The sequence below is a fragment of the Papaver somniferum genome, chromosome 11, assembly GCF_003573695.1.
Source record: "Papaver somniferum cultivar HN1 chromosome 11, ASM357369v1, whole genome shotgun sequence".
Classification (NCBI taxonomy): Eukaryota; Viridiplantae; Streptophyta; class Magnoliopsida; order Ranunculales; family Papaveraceae; genus Papaver; species Papaver somniferum.
This window is the reverse complement of record NC_039368.1, coordinates 138,294,578-138,303,477: the sequence shown is the minus strand read 5'-3', so window position 1 is coordinate 138,303,477 and position 8,900 is coordinate 138,294,578.

The following is an 8,900-nucleotide window of genomic DNA, read 5'->3' as shown; positions in this document are numbered from 1 at the left end:
CATATATTCAAAGCGATTACACGCACAGCAAAGAGCATTTTAAGAATTTATTAAATAGCTAATTCAACTAAAGCTTTTGTAGATTGATGATTAACACGAATTGGAACCATCATCTCAAAGACCTAAACCGCCTTCACTCGCAAAGGAAGGCCACTGATTTGGTAATCAAACGAAAAGGAACACATGATATATTTGGTTCTCAAATAAATCTGCCAAACTCGTGACAACTAATTAACACTTGGAAAATCAATTTTGTCATTCACAAAACATTCCAACCATCATCTCAAACAAGCAAAGACCTAAAGCACTTTTTCACTCTCAAAGGAACAACCCAGATTTTCACAATCAAACGACAAGGGCAGGAGCAAGATGATTCATGCTTAAAAACAGAACAGTCAATCAATTAATCAAGGTAAACAAATCTGAGTACTAACAATTGGAAGGAAAATCACATTCACAAAACATTGTAATCAGAGCATAGACATAAATTAGAAGAAATCACAACATTGATTGACTATTGAAACAACAAGGTAGAAGATGAAGATTTCTTATTATTGAAAAGCTTGAATTACAAATCGTTTCTTCCAAGGCTAAATAGGTAGACACGGTTAACATAAGTACACAAAATAATATCTTTCCTGACTAACCTATTAATGACCATATATACAATAATATACGTATCTCCTAATACCCCCTCAAGTTGGAGCATGGAGATCACGGATGTCCAACTTGCGAAAAAGCAGTTCAAACTGGGGTCGCCCAAGAGCTTTGGTGAAAATGTCTGCAAGCTGGGCGGTTGTATGAACATGAGAAGTAGTAACAGCGCCGGACTGAACTTGATTGCTTACATAATGACAATCAATCTCAATATGCTTGGTACGCTCATGAAAAACAGGATTAGCAGCAATATGAAGTGCAGATTGAATATCACAATAAAGACGCATAGGCTGAGAATGAGACACGCTTAGAGATTTCAACAATTCCTTTAGCCACGTGAGTTCACTACAAGTATGAGCCATGGAACGGTACTCGGCCTCAGCAGAAGAACGAGATACGGTATGTTGCTTCTTTGTCTTCCAAGATATAGGTGAGCCTCCCAAGAAAATAAAGTAACCAGTAAGCGAACGACGACTAAGAGGGCATGAGGCCCAATCAGAGTCACAATAAGCAGTAAGCTGTAGAGCACTATCCTTGCGTAAAATAATCCCTTGACCCGGATGACCCTTTAGATAACGAAGAACTCGAAAAGCAGCTTCCCAATGAGACACCCGAGGAGACTGCATAAATTGAGCCAAAACATGCATCGAGTAACACAATTCTGGACGAGTTATGGTCAAATATATCAAACGTCCAATAAGTCGACGATACTAGGATGAATCAGAATACAGAGGTACATCATCTAGAGATAAACGAGGATGTTGATCAATGGGTGAAGAAGCTGGTTTGGCTCCAAAGTCTCAGACAAAATATCCAAGGTGTATTTCCGTTGAGATAAAAACAGACCATCAGCTCCTCGAGACATTTCAATACCAAGAAAATACTTGAGATGGCCCAGATCTTTCATATGAAAGCAACGGCTTAAGAATGCTTTAAAAGCAGTAATAGCAGCGGAATTGTTCCCAGCAATAATCAAATCATCCACATAGACAAGTACGTTAATAGAATTCTCACCTCGTCGTAGGGTAAATAAAGAATAATCAGCATAAGATTGTACAAATACAAAATCCTTAAGAGCACCTGCAAGCTTAGCAAACCAATTACGAGGAGCTTGACGAAGACCATACAAAGATTTATGGAGGCGACACACTTTACCAGGAGAATTAGTCGAATATCCTGGAGGAAGTTGCATATATACTTCCTCATCAAGATCCCCATATAGAAAAGCATTGTGAACATCCATTTGATGTAACTCCCAATCACGAGCAACTGCGACTGCTAAAAATGTTCTAACTGAAACCATTTTAGCTACGGGAGAAAATGTTTCATGATAATCCACACCTTCCACTTGTCTATTACTGAGGACAACCAAGCGAGCTTTATATCGCTCGACAGTACCATCAGAATTATATTTAATTTTATAAACCCATTTACAACCAATTGCCTTCTTGCCTGGGGGAAGATCCATAACAGATAACGTGCCATTCTTATCAAGAGCACTAATCTCCTTAGACATAGCTACACGCCAAACGGGAAGATGAACAGTTTCAGCATGACTCGTAGGTTCTTTAAGAGTAGTAATCGCCGCCAAAAAACGAGTATGATTAGTAGAAAACTTTCCATAAGACACATAATTAGTTAAGGGATAAGACGTACCTGAGGACGTTGAAGAGTGAGGAGTGGAGGAGGCGGGGTCTATTACTTTGATAGTATTACGTATATAATCCTTTAACTGAGTATTAGGTACCCGAGTCCGAACACTTCGTCGAACTGCCTTATCAGAACTATCACCGCTAGCATCACCTTCCTTAGCAGGTGATAAAGCTGCATCAGAACTATAACCAATTTTTTCCCTAACGGATGACGTATTCTGTTGGAGCCCAGGAGAGACAATATCATCACTTTCTGTGACTGTTCGACTTCTGTCACTTTCTGTGACTGTTCGACTTCTGTCACTTTCTATGACTGTTCGACTTCTGTCACTATGAAACACATCACGTGAATTACTGCCTGGAGCAGTAGTCTTGTCACTGCCGGACAAAATCTGTACATCATTGCCCACTTGACTTCTGTGACTACTAGAATCACCTACATCACTGCCTGGAGCAGTATTGCTGCTACCGGACAAAATCTGCACAGCAGTGTTTGGAACACACTGCACGGGACACCTGCTGACTTCCTGTCCAACACCAGTTCTGGTTATCTTGCCTGGAACACTCTGACTGTTAACATCAGATGAGACAAAACTGTTTGGCGTTTCCTGTGTACCGATTACAGGAGTACCATCTGTCCGTTTCTTTGAATTAACAGCGGCGATAGGAATCCGTATGTAATATGTTACTCTCCCTATGTGCTGGACTTGTAAAGAGTGGAGCGAGTTAAAGATCGATCAAGAGAGAGAAGAGCGTAAACGCAGAAGCATAAAACATCTACATTCATAATAATTCTGTATATTAATTCTCATGGCTTAACAGCCTATTTATATTGTTCAAAAACTTGAAGATCACTCAAAGTACTAACCTAATAAAATCAAACTCTAAATAAAGACACCTTCCTAACATAACACAAACTCTAAAGGGAAACCGTGTGCTATGTGTCACACGGTTTGTATGCCTTAACACCCTCCCTCAATCTCATGGGGATTGGAAAAACCGCATGAGATTGGCCATGAAAGTTGTTGATGAAGTGTGGTGCCAATAAACGCCCGAGAAGTATAAGAAGAAGCGCGTCTGTGCGTGAGTTGTAAGGCTGAGACAATGCTGGGCCGAGAAGAGAGGACTGGAAGCAGCTGGACGAGCTGGGCTTGACAGGGAGGAAAATTGCTGGGCTAAAGATGGACTGGACCGAGTAAGAGGACATGAAAAATTGGAAGCAGCTGAACGAGTTGGGCTTGGTGGTCTTGGTGGGTAATGGGCTTAGACTAATGGTGATGAAGACAGATAAGTGGGCTTAGGAAACAAAGATGAAAAGAAGCTCGATGACGAGATGGAAAGAACAGAGACGAGTTTATGGAGAGTGGAACATAGAGATAAGGATGACGTCCAAATTAAAGATCGATCATGTGGTAAGTTGATTATGACAGAGATGGAGAACTGTGATGGAGTTGTCGAATGAGAACAGAGAACGGAAAGCTAAGCAATTGTGAGAGACGAACAAGACCGCAGAGAGAATGAGTTTACTGGTAGGAGGGACGTGGCGAAGCCATTATTGATCATTGAGCCTGGCAGGGATAATGATGCTGCTGCTTTTGATTGACGGAGAATAATTCGAGAACATAACAGAGAAGTTAAGAAGAAGAGATGGGACGATGGAACTTGGAAACTAAAGAGAACGCGAGAGGCGTATGTTTGCTGTGAACTGATGGAGACCAGAAGAATAATATTTGCACGATGGGACAAGCTGTCGAGGAGATGAGAAAAGAGAACCAAAAGTCAAGGAGGAGTTCGAGTAGAGTTGAGTGCATGGAGATATAGAAGGTAAAGATCGATGGAGATTGGCTGTGGATTTAATGGGCTGGTGGGCTTACAATGTTGTTGACGACTAATGAAGAGAATGAAGGTTTGTTGCTGATCAAAATATGGTGATGGACTTGAGCTCGAGTTGGACAGCAAAGGGACAATGGAGCTGACTGTTGTTCACGATGAGAAGAACACGAGCAGGCAGGAATGGGAGGAGATGGAACCTTATCGAGATGGAGGATTCTGGTGATTATTGACGTTTTTTTTTTTTTTTTTTTGAAGAACGAGAAGGAAGTGTCACTGTTGAAAAGAAAATGAGGTTGAGAAAAAATGGAGGAAAGAATAGAGGATGTAGATATAGCGGAAGACATGAGGATCAACCGCTCTGATACCAAGTTAAAGATCGATCAAGAGAGAGAGAGAAGAGCATAAACGCAGAAGCATAAAACATCTACATTGATAATAATTCTGTATATTAATTCTCATGGCTTAACAGCCTATTTATATTGTTCAAAAACTTGAAGATCACTCAAAGTACTAACCTAATAAAATCAAACTCTAAATAAAGACACCTTCCTAACATAACACAAACTCTAAAGGGAAACCGTGTGCTATGTGTCACACGGTTTGTATGCCTTAACAGAGCGGCCCAACTCAAAATTAATTTGCAAAGAGGGGAGCGGCCCTTCCATATTATATTTTAAGTTAATTAAGCGGATTATAGCGATGTGGGCCTATTTGTCTTTTCACACGTTCCCTCACGTGTCAGGCCAGTCACTGGACCTCACACGTGGACCTACGTACGAATTACCAGGCCATCGGTAACAGGCGTACACAGGTGAGTGACTAAATCAGGGGGTAACACCTCGACCAGTATCGGCACTGGCCTACACCCCGGATGTATAAGTGACAAAATCGGTTAAACACTTCGACCAGTAACTCGGCCTACACCCGACGTACGCAGGTCCGGGTCTGGGACTTAGCTCTGATACCATGAAACGACAAGGTAGAAGATGAAGATTTCTTATCATTGAAAAGCTTGAATTACAAATCGTTTCTACGAAGGCTAAATAGGTAGACATGGTTAGCATAATTACACAAAATAATATTTTTCCTAACTAACCTATTAATGACCATATATATAAAAAAAATAATATACGTATCTCCTGATAACTATTTAACACCAAATCTAACAAAAACACGGAGAATTAGTACTTACATAGCTTCTTAGTTCCTTAGTGAAAGTCGGGTAGCATGTTCCAAGGAAATCTGGTAAAGGGCTTTCATTAGATACAATCCTAGTGGTTGAATCCACTGTTGACTTTTGGAGGCTAAAACTTTTCATGAATGCTTGATACTTTGGCTTACTCAAGAAGCAGATACCACCGTCTTGGTAAAACCCGCAAAAATGATTTGTGCTCCTACAAAAGCGAACAGCTTTCTAAGATACTTGAGGTCATCAATTTGATGTTTATCGAAATCTGTCTCATCAGCTTTGTTTGACACTATATCTTCAATCGGCCTCAAAACTTCATCAGAAATACCACCAACATTAGGATCCACAGAATCCTTACCCCTGATTTCCTTACGTGTGGCACTCACACGTTTTCCCTAATTGCTTGTTTTTTTCTTTTTTTGACTTCTACAAGTCCAAATTTCCATTTTTTGTGAAGCAAAATTAATTTTGATTCGCACTAATTTGATAAAGCCAGCAATTCTTCTTCATGCTCTTCGAAGTTTACCCCCAAGAAATCATCTTTAAAACTCAACATGAAAAGGTGAGCGGGTGCCGCATTGTGAAGTGGAATTTCTCGTATCACTCCCTTTAAAAAGAATACGACCTGAGACGAGGAAAAATGTGATACTAAATATCGCACGACTGCTTAATATGCAAAGTAATGATTATCAAAGCGGAGCGAAGACCATCGCCTATAGCTTATTCAGGATGACGCACTAGATGACGTCAGATGAATCACGAGAAATGTGATAATCATGCGAGATTGAAGAATATGTGCGAGAAGAGTTGATGTAAGCGTGCGTTAATGCCGCACGCCAAATCCGAAAATAAAGGTTTTATTAGCTGTCATCCACTATGAAAACACCTATATAAGAGACTGAGCGACCTTGTAGAGGGAGAGATTTTTCTGAGAGTTTAGACTTGGAATTTAGAAGAGACATAGATTGTTTGTTATCCAAGTTAAAGTTCATCTCAGTACTTGTTATCAAATTAAGGATTTTATGAATGAATGTATGAATTTTATGATGATTACTTGAATGATTATTAAAATTTCATTGAGGGTGTGGTTGTAGGATTTTCTGCAACTACAGAACTTGCAAAGAGATGCCTTCGCTCAAAAGGCCAAGTTAGGCCTACAATGAAACAAATCGCTGCAAAGATAAAAGGTTTGAGAATCTTAGACAGAGACCTACATCAACCCAGCGACGAGGAGTCTGAGAATGCACCAGTTGAGGTCAATAAAGACTTCAAATCACCATGCGGTTTTGAGTTAAATTTTTTTTTTACGGGCCGCCAGTTATAACCCCAAAGGTGTCACTATCCACATACAAAAACTCCAACAAAACAAATTTTTCACAAAAATTCCATTTAACATAAATTGTCTAGATTAACCTTCTAGTTTAAATCACCCCAACAAAAATAAAAAACAACCCCCCTTTAATTTTAAATCACCCCAACAAAAATAAAAATCAACCCCACCATTAATTTCTATTCTAATATCACCACCACAAAATAACACCACCAGCAGAACCACCACTATGCCGCCACCACTGACCACCGTCGTCGCCAAAAACAACCACTGTCAACCGCCGCCGCCACCGACCACCACCTCCACCGCCGCCACCCACCATCGCGCCCCCACCTCCACCGCCGCCAACCTCCACCACGCCACCACCTCCACCGCCGCCAACCACCACCACCGCCAACCACCACCGTACCACCACCTCCACCGCCGCCAACCACCACCTCCACCGCCGCCAACACCACCGCGCCACCGCCGCCAACCACCACCGCGCCACCGCCTCCACCACCACCGCCAACCACCATCGCGCCACTGCCGACGACAACTACCACCTCGCCACCACCGCCACCCAACACAGCCACCACCTCCATCCCCGAAAACCACCACCGCGCCACCACTGTCGCCAACCACCACCACCAGCAACACCACCATTATCGCCGACCACCATCACCAACCAGTCGCCACCGCCACAAAAAATGAATTTCATTGATCAATATTCAACAAAATAAGAAAAAAATGATGAAATCGAACCGAAAAAAATGATGAAACCAAAATTGGTTTCACCAAAACTAGATTAGGTTTCATCATTTTTCCACATATTGTCATTTCGCCAACACAACTTCAATGATGAAACCAAACCAAAATAAACTAGGCAAAAATGATGAAACCAAAATTGGTTTCACCAAAACAAGATAAACCTAATTAGGTTTCATCATTTTTCCACATATTGTCATTTCGCCAACACAGCTTCAATGATGAAACCAAACCAAAATAAACTAGGCAAAAATGATGAAACCAAAATTGATTTCACCAAAACTAGATGAAACCAAAATTGGTTTCATCATTTTTCCACATATTTTCATTTCACCAACACAAGCTTCAATGATGAACTGAACCTGCCAATAGATGAAGAAAAAACTGGTTAATACAGGACGAATGCATTTGATACTATAACGTGCCCAGGATAAGAAGCCCACATAAACCAAAAGATCTGATTAAATATAGATAGTTGGCTTGCATAATACAATTTAATGTCTAAAGTATAATAAACTGAACACAAATTGGAGAAACTACTAATTCACAAAACAGACAATAATCTTAGCACGGTAATGACATTGAAGTATATATTCAAGGAAGTCATTCTCTCTCTCTACCGAATTTCTGCTTGTTTAGTGGAGCTCTGGAGCTTATGTTTCAGATATATGGATTCCTCGGTACTTAAATATTTATGGTATAGTTAGTCTATGGTAAATTGCTAATGTCGTAAAACTTCAAGTGATACTGTAAGCAGAAGGCAACCCTATACCCGGATAGAATCTCTTACTATAGTACCCAATAAGGCATGAATCCTGCAAAGACATGACTAAGAACTACGACATTTTCCAAAAGAAATGATGCAGAAAACAACATCAACAATTTTATACATGATGGAGCAGCGACGAACCTCATTGCATATACAGGAATTGTTTATTAAGTATAAAGCATCTTTGGCAAGGAGAAGTTCAAAATTTATGCCTAACTACTATTATTTTCTGTAATTCATAGATTAGTATCTAACTATTCAATCCACAATAATATGTACAGACTTAAACTACAAATTTCTTATTAGGAAGTGGGTAAATTATGATCGAGTTACAGGTATTACCTTAAGGGATAAAATCCCACTTCCTCTGCAACAAAAACTAAACCACCAGATAACCCTCTCCATACATCTCCACGATCAATCAAGAAAATCCACCATGGTTTTCCTTCTCGGAAACCTCTATGGAAACCTCAATATCATCGCATCCTCAATATGGATAGGTAAATGAGTTGCCTATACCCGGATAGAAACTCCTGCCTTTGTAATGTCGTGACCGTTCCATAGGATCTCTCCAGCTAAAAGATTTGAGAAACAAGTTAACATTCTTAAGAAAGTGGATTTTCCTGCACCATTTGCTCCTGTTAACACGAGTGCACCTCCGTCATGCACTGATTCATTAATGTTTCGAAGAATTAGTTGGGAATTTCTCATGCATGAGACATT